Source organism: Bos mutus, chromosome 9, assembly GCF_027580195.1.
Source record: "Bos mutus isolate GX-2022 chromosome 9, NWIPB_WYAK_1.1, whole genome shotgun sequence".
NCBI lineage: Eukaryota > Metazoa > Chordata > Mammalia > Artiodactyla > Bovidae > Bos > Bos mutus.
The window spans coordinates 29,474,061-29,493,211 of record NC_091625.1 but is presented as its reverse complement, the minus strand read 5'-3'; the positions used below and the strand labels follow the sequence as shown (position 1 = coordinate 29,493,211).

The 19,151-nt window shown below is 39.3% G+C and overlaps 1 long non-coding RNA gene across 3 annotated transcripts in view; it reads left to right on the top strand.

Annotated features, from left to right (window-relative positions):
* The window catches only part of LOC138989207 (uncharacterized), a 161,837-nt gene extending 143,616 nt beyond the window's left edge, over positions 1 to 18,221 (top strand). For 2 of the 3 annotated variants that reach the window (XR_011465461.1, XR_011465459.1), the window contains 2 exons: positions 13,431 to 13,494; positions 17,951 to 18,221. This is a non-coding gene — a long non-coding RNA (uncharacterized lncRNA). Of the gene's footprint in view, positions 1 to 13,430; positions 13,605 to 17,950 lie in introns of all 3 variants that reach the window. The other variant, XR_011465460.1, reaches the window with a different exon arrangement.
* The last annotated feature ends 930 nt before the right edge of the window (positions 18,222 to 19,151 follow it).

Below are 19,151 nucleotides of genomic sequence, written 5' to 3'. Positions count from 1 at the left end.
TGCCCACCAAAAATTAGTTCAAAATCCACCTAAAAACTCCTTGCCACTTTCAGAAAACCCTCTGTGACGAATTCTGCCCGATCCTGATTATGCTATAATTTCAGAATTGATAAGTAGATTTTAACTCTATGAATATGCATTTATTGATCTAAAATGTACTTTCTGTACCTCTTATTTAATGATTGTGGTGAAAGTGAAGTCGCTCAGTCGTGTCCCTGTGGACTGTAGCCCACCAGGTTCCTCCGTCCATGGGATTCTCCAGGCAAGAATACTGGAGTGGGTTGCCATTTCCTACTCTAGGGGAATCTTCCCGACCCAGGGATCAAATCCAGGTCTCCCGCATTGCAGGCAGACGCTTTAGCCTCTGAGCCACCAGGGAAGCCACCAAGAATGATTGTGGTAGCCAGTGTCAAAGATAGACCCACGTATTTTCCTGTTTTGATATTCATGATCTTAGCTGTACCCTTCCGTAGTGAATAGGGCCCAATCAGATCAGATAACTAACTGGATGTTGTGGAAGTAGCAGATCTCGACTTTTGAGGCAAGGTCACAAAAGACATTCAAATTTTCCCCTTGAGACTTCCCCATGGTCTAGTCGTTAATACTCCAAGCTTCCACTGTAGGAGGCACAGGTTCCATCACTAATTTGGGAAGCAAGATCCTGCATGCCCCTCTCCTGCCTGGCCGAAAAAAGAAAAAAAGAGAGAGAAACTTTCTCCTTGCTCTTCTGAATCATGCACTGTGGGAGAAAACAGCTCAGACATTGTAAAGACACTCAAGAAGCCCAACAGAGAGGTTCCTGCGATGAGGAATTAAGGCTTTCTGCCAATATTCGTGTGAGAAAATCATTCTGGAAAAGGATCTTCCAGTCCAGTCAAACTTTCAGTTAACTGTAGCCCAGGATGATACCTTGACCACAACCCATGAGAGACCTTGAGCTGTAACCAAGCCAGTTAAGCTGGTCTCATTTTCCTGCAGCAACTGTTAAGATAATACAATTTATATTATTTTAAGCTACTAAGTTTTCCAGTATTGAGCCATGCATAATAATAACCCTAGCATAATGATCACTTGTCTTCTAACATTTAAGCTATTTAGTCATAACATTTTTCTTTCCATTTCTTTCTTTCTTTTTTTTTTTTTTGCACAATCCTTTTGTTGTTCAGTCGCTCAGTCATGTCTGACTCTTTGCAACCCCATGGACTGCAGCATGCCAAGCTTCCCCATCCTTCACCATCTCCCAGAGTTTGCTTAAACTCATGCCCATTCAGTCAATGATGCCATCCACCAACTCATCCTCTGTCGCCCCTTTCTCCTCCTTTAGGTATAAGAGAAATACCAGAATTGATATACAAGGCTAAAGATAAATATGGTAGAGAAATGGTGACCTTGTGACCTTGTGGTTTGGTGCCATAGCATTTTGCTCTGTAAATAAAATGACGATAGGGCATTCCCTGGTGGTTCAGTGGTTAGGACTCTGTGTTTTCACTGCCAATGGCATGAGTTCAATCCCTGGTCAGGGAACTAAGATCCCTCAAGCCACACCATGAAGCCAAAAGAAAAAAAAAAGTTGATGATAGGAATCACAGTTAACTCATCGTTAACTTCAGGGATATGAACTAGATGAGCAGGTACTGTAATTTAATCTTTTACTTTTTTTCTGTAAGTTCTTGATGGTAGAATTACTCCCTGGCAGCTAGTAAAATGTCCACTTTTCTCTTTGTTTGAGGTCCCCAAATTAGATGATAGTCTATTGCTGTTCTAGTAAACAGTGTAAAAGTGTTTTTTCAATCTCTCTAGCTCTCTCTCCCTCTTTCCTTTCTATCCTCTTTTTTCTATTATCAAATAACTGGCTGAGGATGATAGTGAAGGAAGGTTTTAAAAATATCTTTATTATTGATAAGTAATAGTTTTAAGAGGTTAATAGATGACCCCCTTTCCCCCTACTTCAGGTAGGCATAATCATTTTTTTTTGGAAAGAAAATTTAAGAGAATTGCCTCTGTTTTTGATATTTGACATCTCATTATAACTAATCATGCAATAATATTTCTGAAGGTGTGATTGCCAATGAGGAATTGAGATGTAGAAATAAAAATCATGTTGATGGGAAAATAAGTGAGAGGGTTTTGATTTATAGTAACTGTTGGTTTATGATGAGCAGTGAAAATCATTTTGCAAATATTAAGGGTGCTTTCATCCATATAAAAAGGTTGTTACTATTCAGAAGATGTAACAATCAGTGTTCTCCAAAACATCAGAACAAGTAGACAACATATACATGTATGCATATAAAGATCTTTATTTCAAGGTATTGCCTTGTTAAAATATAACTTTATTTATTTGTTTTGACTGTGCTGGGTCTTCATTGCTGCTCAGGCTTTTCTCTGGTTGTGGCGAGCAGGGGCTGCTCTCTAGTTGCAGTGTGTGGGCTTCTCATCGTGGCGGCTTCTCTTGCTGCAGAGCACGGGTTCTAGGGTGCATGGGCTTCAGTGGTTGTGGACCTGGGCTCAGTGGTTGCAGCTCACAGGCTCTAGAGTGCTGGCTCGGTAGTTGTGGTACACAGGCTTAGTTGCTTAGTGGCAAGTGGGATCTTCTTGAATCAGGATCAAACCTGTGTCTCTTGCATTGCCAGGCAGATTCTTTACCACTGAGTCACCAAGAGAAGCTCCAAGGTATTGTCTTTTGTTATGGAGGTTTGTTGTTTAGTCTCTAAGTCCTGTCTGACTCTTGGCAACTCCATGGACTATAGAGCCTGCCAGGCTCCGCAGTCTGTGGGATTTTCCCAGGCAAGAATATTAGAGTGGGTTGCCATTTCCTTCTCCAGAGAATCTTCCTGACCCAGGAATTGAACCCCAGGTCTCCGGCAGTGTAGGCAGGTACTTTATTGCTGAGTCACCTGGGAATCCTATTGTAGAGGCTAGCAAATTCAAATTTGTAAGATAGGCCTGCAGACTGTAAACACCAGGAGTTGAGTCTGGAGTCTTTAGCTTCAATTTCTTCTTCACAGAAATCTCAGTATTTGCTTTTAAAGTCTTTCGTCTAATTGGACAGGCTCATCTACATTACGGAAAACAATTTCCTTCACTTGAAGGCAGTTGACTGTACAATGCTAACCACATCTACAAAATACCTTCACAGCAATACCTTGATTAGTCCTTGATTGAATAGCTGGGTACTGTTGCCTAGCCTAGTTGACACATATTGATAAAACCAGCCATTCTAGAAAATATGAGTTTGAAATTAACCATACAGTTCCCATTTATAGTAGGAAATATAAATTCCGTAGACACAATTGTCACTATTAAAAAATGCTTCTAAGAACATTTAAAGTCAACTACATATTGATCTTTGTTGCTGGGGAAGATTAAAAAATGTTTTTTCTGTTATTGAACTGGTTGAAGTCTTAGTACTGTACCTGCTAAAAGGTCCTTAATCTTCAAAGATTTCCAACTTTTAACATTAAACTCCTTCTCTTTCTCCAAATAAAATGAGCAAGGACTTCTGGAACTTAATCTGGAGTGAGTAGTTGGAGCTTGCACGGTTCCCATTACACCCACAATTTTTCCTTTTTATCTGCAGCAGATTCTCCACTGGTGAAATTTTTCAGTTTAATTTTAATCAGAAACAGCTGTTTCAAGCAGATGCTCAGAGTTCAAAGACATTATGTACACAATTATAAAAACTTTCATTTTCAGACAACAACAGTAAACCAATCTAAGTGTAGCATGCCTAGGGATTCAGATTACATCCTTGTGTTTTATTTAAGAATCTACCTAGTATAATGCTTCCTAGCAGCTAAGAAAACAGTTCTGTCACTTCTCAAAACCTAGAAAAGCCAGTGTCAGGTCCCTGGAAAGGCTGCGTTTGTCATATGTCCAGATATGCAAATTGCTTATCACAGGGCAGAGGTGTTTTTCACTGCTTCCAAACAAATGTTGCTTATATTTACTGTAAGCAACATTAACAACAAAAATCACCCATAATTACTGACCCAATGACATCTTTCAAAGTAAAATTCTTGGCTACCTGCCCTTCCAATAGGCTGCCAAAAGATACTAGAAAGAGTCTCTAACTTTTGCAAACATTTCCAAAGCCACTTAAATTCAGCTGAGAATTTGAAGTACTTACTCTCCTGGGATAGGAATTTTGTCCCCTGCTGGGCTGATGTGTTGTCACCTGCTTCTATCATTTATTAGGACAGAATTGCCTGATGGGCTAGATATTTCCAAAAGGATGAATCAATTCTAAAGTAAACACAAATGGAAAGGCAATATTTTTCTATTAGATTCTCTGCTCAAATGTGAATAAATTTAGATATGCACTATTCAGTTTTGATAAGCCAAAAAAACATTGGAACTTATTTAATACTCTATTTTTTTTTAATGTTCTAAGAATTTGATGTTGGACTGCTGACTTTTTTTTTTTTTTTTGCTAAATAAGAGCATTTTTAAAATACCAGCTTCTACAATCTACCATCTTCATCATTTTATTCAGAAGTATCAGAATACTAAGAAATAGAAACAACATCATCTTAGAATAGTATCCACCTTTTTAAAATGGAATAAACTTCAATTAAAGAAAAAAAATGACTACACTATTTTCATTTACTCATTTATCCATAGATCTGTAAAAAAAAAAAAAGAGAGAGAGAGAGAATCACAAAAGCTCAGCATATGCCCTCCAGTAGTTTTGGAATCACTAGTGAAAATGTTACCTGAAAACTGGTTCACCTCTTTGTAGATGTGGAGTCAAAAGACACAGTCAAGTCAAAGATTGGGAAAAGAAAGGATTTATTATTTGCTTCAAGTAAAGGGAACACTGAAGGTCTTTTCCAAAGTAATGTCTCCTGGAACTGCAAAACTGGGGAAGTTTTAAGTTAAGGGTACATGCAATTCATGAAGCGGCTTGAGTAGAGGAGAATTCAGCATGGGATTGGGGCAAAGGTCGACAGAGTCTAAGCTTTAGTTGATTGAAATCACTGATAGTTCGAAAAGGGCAACATCATCATTCCCTAGGTTCCAGTTGATTGAGTGGTTGAGTGCCCAAGAGGGCTTTCATTCTGCAAAACAGCTCAAGAAAATGATTTGGGATTATCTTTACCACTGAAACAAGGGCTTCCCTGATAGCTCAGTTGGTGAAGAATCCACCTGCGATGCAGGAGACCCCAGTTTGATTCCTGGGTTGGGAAGATCTGCTGGAGAAGGGATCGGCTACCCACTCCAGTATTCTTGGGCTTCCCTTGCGGCTTAGCTGTTAAAGAATCTGCCCACAATGTGGGAGACCTGGGTTCGATCCCTGGGTTGGGAAGATCCCCTGGAGGAGGGAAAGGCTACCCACTTCAGTATTCTGACCTAGAGAATTCCAAGGACTGTGTAGTCCATGGAGTCTTAAAGAGTTGGGCACGACTGACAGACTTTCACTTACCATTGAAACAGAACTGGGAGTCTTTACAGTTGGTTTATTATCTCTACTGTTGTTACTTTACTTGCTGATAACAGTTTGCTCTTTTGTTCCCCACAAGATCATTATTACCGAGACCTGTTCAAAGGCAACCATTGTGACCAGGCTTGGATTACAAAACGGCTTAGGCCAAAATAACTTAAGTCAAGAAAGTCATTCCTGGTTCTCTTTCTGTAGAGAACTCCTCACCTATCTGTTTAGAATTATTCTGCCAACAAAATTATTCAGATTTTTTTTTAAATAAAAGGAGACCAAGTGAAATGATTTGCACACACACACACAAAAGTAGAAGAGCCACAGTTTGAACCCATATTTTCCTATTCAGAGCCCATCTTACTGAACACTGATTTGCCCAAAACCTTTATGGTTCTGTCTTTTCCCCAAATAATTTTGTCTCATCCATTCTTCTGTTACTCTTAACAAACTGTGACAATGCATATTATTGTTGTTTAGTTGCTAAGTCATGTCCAACACTTTATGATCTCAAGGACTGTAGCCCACAAGGCATCTCTGTCCATGGGATTTTCCAGGCAAGAATACTGGAATGAGCTGCCATTTCCTTCTCCAGGAGATGTTCCCAACCCAGGGGTCAAACTCGTGTCTCTTGCATTAGCAGTTCAGTTCAGACACTCAGTCATATTAGACTCTTTGCAACCCCATGGACTGAAACACACCAGGCTTCCCTGTCCATCACCAACTCCCAGAGCATTAGCAGGTGGATTCTTTACCACTGAGCCACCAAGGAAGCCTTCTGTCAGAAATTAATCCTAGTTTAATAACTGCAGAGGGCAAGTTATTTAAAAAAACAGAATCTAAGATGAAAATTGATCTGAGGTGGTCTATTGGTTGAGTCTTCTTTTTTTAAATATTTATTTTTATTTATTATCTATTTGGCTGTGGTAGGTCTTAGCTGTGGCACTCAAGATCTTCAATCTTCATTGTGGCATGTGGGATCTTTAGTTGTGGCATGTGGGATGTAATTCCTTGACCAGGGATTGAACTGAGCCCCTCTCCATTGGGAGTGCAAAATCTTAGCCACTGGGCCACTAGAGCAGTCTAATTGATGAGTCCTCTTTGTAACAGCACTTTGAAAGGTAAGAGAGGTAGGACTGGGCAGAGAAAAGCTGAAGAACAGCAGTGCAATAGCAGCAGTGGCCTCAGTAAATCCCCTCAAAGAGTCTTGGAAGTGGCATTGCACTTCAGAGATGTTCCAAATTGAGACAAGAGGGCTAGGTCTTTGTAACCCTATGTCGACTAGTCATTAGACACAGGTTTTTCTTGGAAACAGGCATAACCTTGCAGAGGCTGCTTCTTCCAACAAGGAGAGGTCTCTGAGAGGACTCTGTTGAGAGCTGGCAATGGGCTACACCACCAGCAACTGTGGTAATGAGAGCATGGGCCCTTAATGGGGCATGGGCAGTGCACCAATGCATTCACTGCAGTGTTCTCCTTCAGGTACATTGAGCCTGATATTTCCATTGTAAGCTTTCAGAGTCCCACTTCTTCCCAGCCAGGTCCCTGCCTGCAGGAGAGGATTGAAAACTCATCCTTCACTGCAACACCCTAGTGTAGGGCAAACCTGGGTCTGGTCCTCAGCTTTTTGTGCTTTTGGCTACAGAAATATGTATGCTGTGTATGCTGCCAAGGTCTCTGGCTTTCATATTTCATTTGACTTGGTAATTAATTGCCCAAGACATTTTATTTTCTTTCTCTAATGTCTCAGTAGCTTCTGGCTATAACTCTCTGATTCTATATTTTTATAATTGCGACTCCTCCTGACCCTCTCAAACACCTGGGGGTATTTCTATTATCAGCATATTTCCTTCCACTTGTATCCCATTCCAACTGCACAGTGGCAGTATGCCAGAGGCTCTCTGAACTCCACCTAGTATCAGTAATAGGTCCTCATGGCTGCAGGATAAAGGTTGATTCAACTCCAAAATCCTATTTTAGAACTAATTCCTAAAGCTAGCTCTCTTAGATGAGTATCCTAGGGAATAGGCTCTGGTAAAATTTAAGGGCAGAAACAATACCTCTAAAGGAAAGAGGGGAGAAAGACTAGGAAGAGGGATACTTAATATGTGAGGCAGTTTCTACAGAGGTTCTCAGACAAAGGAAAGGTATCTGTGCCCTTATGCACAGGAGACGCAAGAGACACGGGTTCGATCCCTGAGTCCAGAAGATCCCCTGGAGAAGGAAATGGCAACCCACTCCAGTATTCTTGTCTGGAAAATTCCATGGACTGAGGAGCCTGGTGGGTCCTCAAAGGGTCGGACATGACTAAGCACATGCATGCACACACTCCAGTATCTAGCATCACTGGATATGAACACCATCACTCTGGGTGAGATAGCTCTTTGAGGTTGGGGGAGGCAATTCCTAGGGAGGGACTTATTTGTGAGTCATCAATAGGCAATGGTCATAGCAGTTAAGAGATTGGGTGCTTTGGTCTTAAATGAGAATTTATACTTATTGACCCAATCACATCTTTCAAAGGAAATCCTTGGCTACCTGCCCTTTGTATAGGCTACTAAAAGATATTAGCATTTCTAACTTCTGCTGCCACATGTCCATTACAAATAGATTGTGAACTATAGACTAGAAATGCTTACATTTATTATCTTCTTCAGATTCAGTCATTTATTTATCTTTCATTCAACAAATAGCCCTCCAAAATACTAATGAGTACTCATCAAGCACTGAGTTGGATAATAAGCCTATAGCAATATATGTGATAAGCAAGTTCCTTCTGTCAAGGAAGTTGCATTTATTTGTAAGACAAGCAATAAACCACTTATTAATTTATTGAATTAATATTTGAATTAGGCATCTACTATCTGGATATATCTTATTTCAAATACTAAGGAAATCACGGTAAAACAAAAAAATGTCCCTGCTGTCAAAGATCTAACATGTGAGTAGGAGAGATGGAAAACTTGTAAATGAGCAAATGAAAGAGTGGTATTATTTCAGATAGTGACAGATGCTATGGAGAAAATAACACACAGTAATGTGATGAAATGTGATGAAGAGTGGAGGACAGTCAAGGAGGGGTCTATCTAGAAGGTGGTATTTGAGATAAAACTTGAGTAGTGAGAACAAACCAGTCATGTGAAGGTCAGAGAGACATGTGCTAAAGCACAGGCAACAAGTGAATGCCCTGATGAAACAGGAAGGAGGCCAGAAGTATGGCTGAGGAGGGACGGTAGATGGTGAGGTTAGAGAAGCGGGCAGGACGTGCAGGCCATGGTAAGGAGTTAGGATCTCCAAGTGATAGAGAAAGTATCAGAGGCTTTCAAACAGGTGCATGAAGAGTCTGACTTCAGTTTTTTGTGTTTTAATATTTATGAATATTGATTTATTTGACTGTGCCTGGTCTTTGTTGCGGAACACGGGATCTTTGATTTTCATTTGGTACAAGAGACGTTTAGCTGCACGTGTGCACTCTTAATCATGGCACGTGAGACCTGGTTCCCTGAGCAGGGGTCAAACTCAGGGTCCCTGCAGTGGGAGCACCGAGTCATAGCCACTGGACCACCAGGGAGGTTCCTGATTTAAGTTTTTTTTTTTTTAAAAAGATTATTCTGATTACTATAAAAAATTGAATATGTGGGATCGATGTGGAAGCGGGTCCTCCAAATAGAGGGTATTGGTGTAGTCTAAAGCAATGATGTTAGTAAATAAAGAGAAAAAACCTTAGAGATGGAGATGAATGAATATTTACTGAGTGGATTTTGGAGACTAGTTTACTAGTGACTAGTTGATGATTAGGCACAGGAGTGAGGGAAAGAGGACCAAAGGATCATTCTTTTTTCCTTTGATTATATACTAGACAAATGATGAGATAAAGGTGGTCATGCCATGAGAGTGATGTGATAGGGAATAAAGGGTGAGCATATTTATATGTAGATAGCATGGTTGTGAAAGGCTTCTTGTTAAGGTAATGTTTGAGCAGAGATCTGAGGCATAACAATGATTGGCCAGATGAAGATCCAGGGCCAGAGTGATTAGTCCAAAGGGCTACTGACACCACAGCAAAGGCTTGATATCAACAGGAACCTATGATGGCTGGAGCACAGTGAGGGAGGGGAAAACGCCATGAGATATGGCTGGACACAGAAGTAAGAACCATAAAATAGCTACTCACAACTCTTTCCCCTAGACCTGTACATAAATCAGCCAATTCATTGATTAGACAAAAGCTCTGCGTGAGAACTGGAAGAAGACCAGTATGCCTGGGGGCAGGGTAAAGTTTTTGTAACTCCCAGTATTTGGCAAAGCTGGTTTGTTTTACCACTTAGTCCCTAGGGCCACTTTGACATCTTTTAATTGTGCTTCAAGATTCCCTATGACTGAGTAAATGAAAAATTCATTTGTGCTTTTTCGTTTTAAATTTAGAATTAACTTTTGGCAGGTTTACTAACAATAATAATATAGAACACATGTAATGTGCAAAATGCTCTCAATTTTCAGCATTTCTGTAAGATGACACAAATCTTGTTTTGCTCATTTTATCAATGAGTTGAGTTGAGTCATGGAGCAGTTTAGTGAACTTGGCTAAATGAATTCCCCACTGAAGCAGGAGTTAGGATTAGCAATCAGGTCCCTTGTTTCTTAGTGCAGAATCCTTTCTAACAGAACCTTTTCTCTCTGAAAATGATGAATCATCACAGATAACAATGTTTAGCAGAACACAGTTTTGGAGCCTTGGTCTGAGCAAAACTACAGAAAGAAGCAACAGAGAACAGCATTCTGTCCAATGAAGAATACTTAAAAATAAATAGGTCAGGAAGAAGCAAGCCAGGAAATTTAAAAACCGAAAGGGACTATTGCTTACCATTTTCTTCCCCCATTTCTAGTTTTTCCCTTTCCTGGAAAATGCCTATTTTTCTAAGATCAAGAACAAAAAAATTTTAACTGTTGGTCTCTCACTCACACCTACTTTAGAGCTGGAGAATTTGGTCCTTATTACTTCTTTCTCTACTTTTTAATTTTAACTTTGTGGATTGACTTTTTTCTTTTTAATTTAGATTGCAAACACTTGGAGAACAGGGTGCATTCTATACAGTGTAGAGCACATTATGTAAATATGTAGCAAACATTTTCACAATGATTTAGCTTTTTAATTTTTTTTTTCAAACAAGCAATTATAAAGGGACCATGACTACTCAGTGTTGGTTCATTAGCTAATAAATGCCCATCCAAAGAATAGGCACCAGATCTGAAGCTGAGTCTCAATGTGTTCAAGACAGTACATGTGGGTTTGGAAATTCACGATGATCACAGGTTGTGGCTGAGTTGATAAAAGGAGTATAGACATAGACCAAAGCCTCTGCCAACAGGTGAAACTTTTTCTACTTCTTGTGAAACAAATCTTCTAAAAATTACTAACCTGAAACTTGGTTGAATAATTCTGCATACTTCAGCTATAAGAGTACTAGGTGTTTCTGTACTAATTGGCTCTTCTGGCAGCTAAGGTTCGAGACCTTTACTTCAAAGTAATGCCTTGAAAATATGTTATTTGTTCATGTGTTAGAAAAGCAACTTGACTCTTTTCAATTATTCATTTAGGTACACACAGGTTCTTCCTCAGTATAAACTTTTGAGACAAGTATGGATAATTGTGAGATTCCTCTTAAGTTCTTCAGTTTTTCCTTCTGAAATAAAAGGCTGTATTTCTTCTTCATCCTGATAGTCAATTAACTGTTGCTATTGGAACACTCTCAAATTAATAACAAAAAGAGGTTACTCAGAAGACTTGGTTCTGAAACTGAATTTTAATAGCATAGGTAGAAAACCTAGGCGTGTGTTTAAAATATTTTGGTTTCTAATAATCTAAAATATTAAAAATAATGACATAATTATTATTATTATTTAATAGCATATAGTAATATATTTTAAATATCTATTTGATGTGGTTGAAATGAACTCTAAGATGAAAGCCAACAATCTTCCCTTTCTTTGTTCTCCTCCCAAATCCTTCTCCATTGATCACAGCTACTCACTCGCCACTCATTTACACAGGGCATCCTGAAAAGACATGTTGGAAAACGTCTTCCCTTTGAGGGATATGCAATTTCACATGCTATATATCTTATCCCCCCTCTCCCCTTCTCTGCTTCATGAGCGGTAAAATCACTCCACATGTTTTGTCATCCCAAACTGTGAAAAATATTAATCTGTTAAACTGAACATTTTTTATACACAAGTTTTTATCAAAGAGAAATGACTTTTTTTTTTTATTTTCAGGCTGGGTTTTTTAGGGGAAGAGAATCTAAAGAATGATCAGATCACAAAAAGAAGCAATGGTCTATGCTCACATATTTCTATTACATCATAAGCCCATTATACATGCATTTGTACTCTTGACCATTCCTTGCTTTGAATTGCACAATTCAATTTAGTCAAATAACTATCTCAAAATATACTTTATAAAAAGTAGAAACAAGCTTCAACAGACTGCAGTGACACTCCAGCAAATGGCCTGGAGCCTCACTAAGAATATTGTCAGAATTTGAAGAGAAATTTGTTCTAGGCATGACATAAAAATGTAAAACTTGAATTTCTTGCACAAACTTAAAACTAAAATGTCGTATAACCTCTCTGTGTTTTGGACCCAACATGTCTCTATTTGGATAAAAACTGTTGAATGCACATTTTTTGGTGAACTGTCAACAGCAGAGCTTGAAAACAGATGTGTTTCTGCTCTTTTCATTATTAGAGAAATAAAAGCAGCTGTGCGGGGCCTGTGTGTGAGGAAAGCTCTCAGTGCAGCCTTCACACTCTGGACGCTGGGAAACCCGGCAGTGCAGACCAGGGCTCACATCATGAGCATCTTCAAACAAGGCCACTGGGGACAATTCCCGGGTGCTATTCAGGGCCTTGCTCCTTTCTGGTTTCGCTGTTTTCCTGGTACCAGAGTTCTGTGCAGGAACCTGTGCTAAAGTGAGGTAGAGTTATTATGGCCTAAGTCTGCATAAAACAGTAAGAAAGGCTATTTCATCAGAATTTGAGACTCTATCATTAAAAGAGTGAGTGTAGCTTATCGCATTTGAGAGAGACAAGTACAAAATAATGCTAGCGCTTCGACAGAGTTCTGCTAAGACTATCTCAATGTGGAAGACCAAATATGCCCTTTCTAGACACAATACATGCAGTGGAAGAAACCCAGCATGTTTGGTGAAAGAAAAATAAATCCAAGTATAAAAACAGAGTCTTCTTTCATGCCCTTGTTGACCTGACAGTAACCAGATGGTAAGGTTTTTTTTTTTTTTTGCATTGAATTGATGGTTTTCGTGCAGAAGGGCTATTTTTGGCCCAGTTTGGGAAATTTGTCACAGTTTGTTTGTTTCAGTTTTTCTCTTCCTCCTGTAGAAATCCTGTGTGTGTGTGTGTGTGTGTGTGTGTGTGTGTGTGTGTGTGTGTGGGAGTGTGCATGTGTGAGGAGGGAGAGTACTTATTTATGTGGCAATGTACTCAACCTGCCTTATGTAGAGCAGAAATTATCCCTCAGCGAAGAGAACAAAGATTAAATGTGAGAATGAAGAAACTAGATTGGTGTTGATCTGAAGTTTGAGTTGATATTATATTCTGATCAGAATTAGAAAAGATTAAAATGAAGACACTGATAAAAGAGAACCATAACATACTTTATAAATTTTCTAAAGACTGCATTTGTTGAGAGTATTTTGTGTAATTTTCTTGAAGGGAGGAATAAAATCAAGAATGAATATCATTTAAATGGGCAACAGATAAGCAGGCAGGCCACTATATTTAAGGTGTAATTGCTGTACTTTCTTTAGGTGTCTGTATGACAGTCACACAGCACTGTAGCCTTAGTCAAAATCCAGGCCACAGAAATAGCTGTAGGTGCTTCTAACAAGAAGTGCAATTCTGCAGCATTTATTTTCACAAAGTGCCTGTGTGGCAGAATCTCCTAAAATTTGATATTTTCTCCCTCTCATTATAGATCTCAGAAGACTCAGGTTATGAAGTAGCTTTAAAAGAAGAATGAGGAAGAAGAGACTATTTAGGTATGGGTTCCGAAAAGCCTTGGCATAAACTCAAACTCTAACCCACACCAGCAATTGTGGAGAGTTACTCAGAAAGCATTTCTTTACCAGATGACGTTATTTTTGATTCTGTAAGTTCAGCTCATATGGTAATTTTCGGTCTCTTCTCTTTCTTTCTCATTCTCTCTCTCTTTTTTTTTCTTTTTGGTTTTCAAATGGTACCTTATATTTGACTAAGCTCAGATAAATGTAGTATGAAAAAATAGACATCACACAATGGTTAGGAGTAACAGTTCAAATGTGCAGGATGTTTGATCAACTATCAAAGAAGTGTTATACATTTAAAAATTAGCACAAATTTAGTCAAATCCTATTGATCCTTAAAGCCCAATTTTCAAAAATAATTATGTCCAGGTTGCTCCAGCTGAATATTTTGGACCGATAGTGGGTTGAATGGGAATTCCAAAACCTCCACTCTGTAAGAGAAGGAGGTAAAGGCAGACGCCAAGGGAATAGACAGCACCTCCTAAGGATATGACCACACTCTAACCCCCACAGCAGGGACTGCTGAGATCAACTTCAGTTTTTGTTTTGTTCTCCCAGGACATCTAATCCCCATTTCTCTGGGCTTGATCTAAATCTTGTATTAAGTGCAGAGAATGTGAAGAGAGTAGTAGATTCCAAAGCGCGCTCACTCACAACTCCTTTACACTTATCTGCAAAATCAAGTTAACTAAGTATCAGTTCAGTTCAGTTGCTCAGTCATGTCCGACTCTTTGCGACCCCATGGACTGCAGCATGCCAGGCTTCCCTGTCTATCACAAACTCCCAGAGTTTACTCAAACTCATGTCCATTTAATCGGTGATGCCATCCAACCATCTCATTGTCTGCCGTCCCCTTCTCCTCCTGCCTTCAATCTTTCCCAGCATCAGGGTCTTTTCAAATGAGTCAGTGCTTTACATCAGGTGGCCAAAGTATTGGAGTTTCAGCTTCAACATCAGTCCTTCCAGTGAATATTCAGAACTGATTTCCTTTAGGATGGACTGGCTGGAACCCCTAAGTGTAGCATCTGTCAACTTTCTCTTCCCCAATTCTGATACACTGATGTACATGCACATCTTCCAATCCAGGACGAGCCCTCCCTCAGGATCAAGGCTAAGTTCTCCACCATGCTCATGATTTCCTCCCTTCTTGGAATGGGACCTCATGCATCCATTTCCCCCACTTCTCCCCCACCCTCATTGTCTTTGGTTTATATTAGAGATAAACCTCTCCTATCCTTAAAAGAAGTTCTAGCTTGAGCCTGTTTCCCATTCTATTCTCCCACTGTAAATGTCATAGCAGCATTTTCCTACTCTTTCATCTTTTCCCCCATTTACTCTTCAACCTACTGCAATCTGGCCTTTTTCCCCACTCCCAGGAGCAATTCCTTTACACCACTCCTTTGATTCTCTTCTTATTACTTCTCTGACTTTCCTTCCTGGTTTCTTGAAAGGCTTCTCTTTTTCTGCTTTCCTCTAAGATTTTGATGATCTTCAGATTTCCTTCTTACAGCATATACTCTATCCTAGAGATATCTTTCTGGCTTCAAAATTTTAACTGTTGTCTGTTTACTGAAAGCTTCTCAATAAATTTCTCTAATATGATTATCTCCTGAGAAAAAAGTATCTTGTATTTACCGCCTCTGAATATTTACCCCTGGAATTCATGACTCTTCCATCTTAATGCCTCTGAATAGAATCAGTCTCCCTCTGCTATTCCTGGACTTTGCCTTCTCCCTTTCTCTCACATTGTTACAACCAAACAACCACCAAGTCTTACAGACTTAATTTATTAAAAATTTCTTGGCGTTTTATCATTCTCTCAGCACCTCTTCTCTGGATTACTATAATAACCTTCTAAATGGTGGTGCTGTCTCAAGCTTTTTTTTTTTTTTAAATCCATCCTGCACACTGTGATTAGAAGGGACTGTCAAAAATCTATTTAGCTACCACCCTTTTCAAAGCATGGGCTTCTCTGGTGGCTTAGCAGTAAAGAACTCTCCTGCAATGCAGGAGACACAGGTTCAATCCCTGAGTCGGGAAGGTCTCCTGGAGAAGGAAATGGCAACCCACTCCAGTATTCTTGCCTGGGAAATCCCATGGACGGAAGAGCCTGGAGGGCTTCAGCCCCTAGGGTTGCAAGATTCGGACATGACTTAGCAACTAAACTGCCACACCACTCACTATTCAAAGTATGAAATGGCCCTTATTAATGTAGTATATAAATTTTCCATCATCTGGCTTCTGCTACATTTTCAGTAGCAGAAAGTCCCAATCTTAGTCTGTTTGCCAATGTTTCTTTTCTTTCACCACATTTATCTTGCCTTCACAGCCTTTCCTATAGTTTCCTCTGACTGAAGCACTTTTCGTTTGTATCTTCATCTAAATTCTGTTTACCTTTCAAAGTATCACTTTCTATACAATGCCTTCCTCAATATGTCCTCAAGACTGTCAACCTCATGGGTGGGAAATATGTCTGCTGGTGATTTGGGGCCTCACAGTATCAGCTAGATATTGAGAACAGACAAGTAGTAAAGGTCAGATTAAGTGCTTTGCTTTTTTAGCCAAGGTAAATGTTCCAAAATCCTCTAGGAGTATCCATTGTGTTGAGAAAGTGGGGTAAGATAGTAGAATACAGACACCAGTAAGTCAAAAAAACAGCAGTGATTTCAGATTTTAAAATTACGTCCAGAACTTTGGTTGTGGTTACTCCCAAATGAAATTGAGGAGGATCAAAAACATTGGAAACTTACTAACCTTTTGAGGACTTTATATTTTCAAAGAATGTACAAATTAAGTTTACAAAGATATTATGAGTCAAACTAAAATCAGATCATTCTGAACCAGAAGAAATCAAACTGAAAAAAGGAGGGGAGCCCTCAAACATACTTCAGAAATGACCACAGCGGACACTAGACTAGAAATTAACTTCCCAGTGGGCAAAGTCACGGGCTCCTCACAGAGAGACAAATTAGGGCGGTAGACTGTCTATATAAGGAGCTTAATCTAAGGCATATAATTTTCATGATTCTTACCAACAGTCCTTGATAATCTCTATGGATAGATAACTGTTCAGGATTTCCTATTTTTCCTCATTTAAAATTAGAGATTTTAAGACAGTTATCCTAGTCTATTCCACCACTGTAAATTTAGTATAGAGGGGCACATAACTTGTCTCTTATTTTAGCAGGTTGTCAGATGCTTGAATGAGATCTGGAGAGGGCGTGAATGTGCCCTCTGTGTGAGAAGAGTACCACAGATGTATGCCTCGGCAAAAGGGTGGACTGTGAGAGAGTGGGTTGATCCCCAGTACACATTCTCCTCATCCATGGCAATGGAATCTTAACTCTTACATGGCCATTCAAAATGAAGAGTACATTTTTCTAGCTTTCCTTGAGACTAGTTGTGGTTATGTGATTTGATTCTGGCTTTTAGAGCAGAAAGACAATGTGCTTCCTGGGTTTTTCCTTGAAGAGATGTCCTCCCCTTACTCCCTTTGCCTTTTCCAGTGATGGGAAGGTGGGGGTGGGCCGTCCATTGAACACAAGATGAAAGCCATGTGTCCTGAAGGTTATAACACTGAAATAGAAGGAGCCTTTGTTTTGATATGATAACTAATAAAAATTATATAAAAGAAATTTTACAAAAAGTACCCAGGGAGTTAACACAACTAATTAAATTTTATTATTAAACCATGTCTATATTAGGAAAACTTTGTTGTTTTTCATTTTTTCTGAAGGAGTTCTAAACATTTCCTGGAATCTGCAATACTGAAGTCACACATGCATAGTCAATTTTTTTCCTTTACCCATCTACATTTTATTTGGGGTTTGGGTGGAATGTGGGGTGGCGGTGGGACACAATTGGAGGATACATGAAAATAAATGATCAGTTTCCATGCTCCTTCTTGATTGGTGGTGGTGGTGGTTTAGTCACTAAGTCGTGTCCAACTCTTGTGACCCCATGGACTGCAGCTAGCCAGGCTCCTTTGTTCATGGGATTCTCCAGGCAAGAATACTGGAGTGGGTTGCCATTTCCTTTTCCATCCTTCTTGATTATATATTAATTATTCCTCATTTGCATTGTGATAGGTAATTATATCATTGCATATTTTGGTAAATATTTACAATGGTCAAAATCCCCAAGAGATTAATTTCAAGTGGGCACAAAAATGATGAAAGGTGAACTTGAGAAATCAAGGTCAAGAATAGTGGTAAGCACCTTTATGATAGAGCTAGAACATTGAAGACCAGGATTTCCTTGGTCATAGACATCTAAAAATTTCTAAAGGCCATTTCATTTGAGCCTGCTTGATATATTGCCAGAAAATCAGATGTTTCTCTTCTCTTTATCTGTGTCCTCTCCTTCCCTGGCCTAGGAAACTATTTTAGATTTTCTGGATAATCTCTAAATGCCATCACATGTATCCTTATAGGAGAGAGGGAGATTTGACACACAGAGAAGGTGATGTGAAGAGAGAAGCAGAGATTGGAAGGATGTAGCCATAAGCCAAAAAATGCTAACGAATGCTGACAGCCACCAGAAGCCAGAAGACACAAAAAATGGATTCTCCCCAAACCTCTGGAAAGAAATAATCCTTCCCACACCTTGATTTTGGACCTCTAGACTCTAGAACTGTGAAAGAGTAAATTTGTGTTATTTTAAGTCACCAAGATTTTAATAATTTTTAGTAGTAGCCACAAGAAATTTACACAACGGGTAAATTAAAACTGTTTAATATACACTGGTTTGTCTTTTTTATAATATAGGTATATATATCAAGATTACTTATTCATTCATGCATTCCTATATTCACCCAGTAACTATCGTTCTTTTCTGGTGATTGCATGCGTGTGTGTGTGTGTGTGTGTGTGTGTGTAATCATGCTGACTTTGTCTTTTCAGTGTTTAAACAGACAGCATGATGCTATGATGACCTTCTCTACTTGCCTCATTCTTTCCTACGCTTCATGACTTCAGCCTCTCTGGCTCCTTTCTGTCCAAAAAAAAAAAAGCTATGAGTAAGTTAATTACTTGAAGTAGTTTCATCTATTACACTGTTATTTGCTGATACATGCAAGCACAATTATTACTCCACCTGGCCTGGCAGCATGACAGACATTTGATGGATGAAAGGTTTTACAATGTATTTTATTCTTCTAAGTATTGCACAGGTCTTTATTAGGGTCATATCCCTGACAAACAGACCATGTGTTTTAAGGGAGTAAACAACTGAGATTTAGAAATCGGCCAGCTGGTCTACACAGACAAGGAGCTGAAGCTTCTGCTGCCATTAGCCTGTGTTTCACTGGGGGAGACACACAAGAGAGGTGTGGAAAATATTGGACAAGTATTAAAGCAAGGCATTTTTACCCCTCTACCCCATGAACCATGTTCTATCACAGTGATTCTGTTGGTCTAGCCTATGGAAAAGAGGTGATGACAAGTGCTACTTTAGGAAGACAGAAGACAGCCAGAGAAAGTCAATGTTACAAAGTAGGTGCTAGCCCATCCCCCTTGGCTTAGGGGTAGTAAAAGAGAAGGAAAAGATGGGACTGAAATAGGGGAGTGAGACAGTCAGACATGAGCATTTAATGGAGGAGAACATAAGGGCTCTGACCTCATTCCCCATTAAGA